This window comes from Morone saxatilis, unplaced genomic scaffold (genome assembly GCF_004916995.1).
Source record: "Morone saxatilis isolate NCDOM2014 unplaced genomic scaffold, NCSU_SB_2.0 Contig18, whole genome shotgun sequence".
Lineage (NCBI taxonomy): Eukaryota > Metazoa > Chordata > Actinopteri > Moronidae > Morone > Morone saxatilis.
Genome location: NW_023339740.1, coordinates 25,336,303 through 25,336,506, shown reverse-complemented (window position 1 = coordinate 25,336,506; position 204 = coordinate 25,336,303).

The following is a 204-nucleotide window of genomic DNA, read 5'->3' as shown; positions in this document are numbered from 1 at the left end:
TTGTTACCGTGGTAACACTGGACAGCAGGTGTTACAGATTGTTACCATGGAAACACTAGACAGCAGGTGTCACTGTTACCATGGAAATATGGCACTAGGTTTCAAAAGTCAGATATTTTTGTGAAACCGTAAAACTTCATCAGTATAATCAGCTAAATTAAGACACTTTAATTAACACAATGGACCAAAATATATATATATATA